The sequence below is a fragment of the Aplysia californica genome, unplaced genomic scaffold (assembly GCF_000002075.1).
Source record: "Aplysia californica isolate F4 #8 unplaced genomic scaffold, AplCal3.0 scaffold00840, whole genome shotgun sequence".
Lineage (NCBI taxonomy): Eukaryota > Metazoa > Mollusca > Gastropoda > Aplysiida > Aplysiidae > Aplysia > Aplysia californica.
Genome location: NW_004798110.1, coordinates 31,048 through 32,467, shown reverse-complemented (window position 1 = coordinate 32,467; position 1,420 = coordinate 31,048).

Here is a 1,420-nt window from a genome sequence, read left to right as displayed (position 1 = left end):
ATTTATACCCCATACCCATTATCTCCGTCATACACAACAAACAGACAGACACACACTACACATTCACACACATATACACACGCACCTACACACTCTCACACACACACATACACACACACACACATACACACACATACACACACACACACACGCACGAGCGAAGAGGACCAACAACATTCTTGACCAGAGGATAATATTATCCCGGTCATAATAGCCAAAAGAAAAAGGAAATAAAATAATATATTATTTCAAGACGAACGGACCTCATTGTATAGTCACTGAAGGTGCTGTTTGTTGGGTTTTTTTGGTTTGTTTGTTTGTTTGTTTGTTTGTTTGTTTTGTTTTGTTTTTTAATTTACCACATAGTAGATCAAATCAAAAGAACAGAAAAACCCACCAATAACCAAGGCCCCAGTTCCTTTAGATTCTGGTCTGCAGTAGGCCAGACGCCAGACATAACATCTGCTTGTTTGGGTGGGAGGACGCAGACACCATTGATCTTCCCTAGCTCTACTGTAGGTCTCACGAATAGCCAGACGGGACTTCTTGCAAACACGCATTCTTGCAGTTTGTAACAACATTTGCGGGGTTAATCTCCTGATCGTGCATATGTCTCTGACGCGTCTTTTCTCCATAAGGCTTTTTTCCCTTTCTTTTCTTCCTTTTTTAGATTGGTTTTTTTTTTCAGGGAGAGGGTTGGAGTAGGGTGGAAGGACTCCGGAGAATGTTGCGAGGGAGTGGAGGGGGGGAAGTCGAGGGGAAGGAACATGAAGTTGTTGGGTCTGTCTGTCTGTCTGTCTGTCTGTCTGTCTGTCTGTCTGTCTGTCTGTCTGTCTGTCTATTTGTCTGTCTGCTGTCTATCTGCCTAACTGTCTGCCTGTCTGTCGGTTGCTACTTTTATTTCATTATGAATGACTCATGACAAAATTAAAATAGTTCGGGGTATATTAAATGTATTTTAAAAAGTAACGCTTCTGTAAAGAATTAAGTCACTGATTAAGTCGAGTGCGCTCTGAAGGTGATCACCACGTCTCCTCAATCAGCAACTTCAATCCATCCAGCTTCTCTTTTTAAATTACTTTCAACTACCATAGCTTCCGCTAGAAGGTAGCCAATCATAGAGATGTTAATACAAACTCACACTCGCCGTGCCACCTCAGATTGGCTACTTCATCGGGGGAAATGTGAGACGATCGAAGAATTTACAAATCTATAGGTCTGAGCTGGTCATCATTCCATCAGAAACGGGAAAAAATTACTCTCCTGCCCAAAGGAGAGAGAATGAGACGGGGTGGAAGCAATAAGACTCGATGTCTATTGATCTACAGTCTTCACAAAATAGTTTTCCTCCCCAAGTGGTCTAGTCGCTTCCATGATATGAATTTCCTCCTCCTCCTCCTCCTCCTCCTCCTCCTCCTCC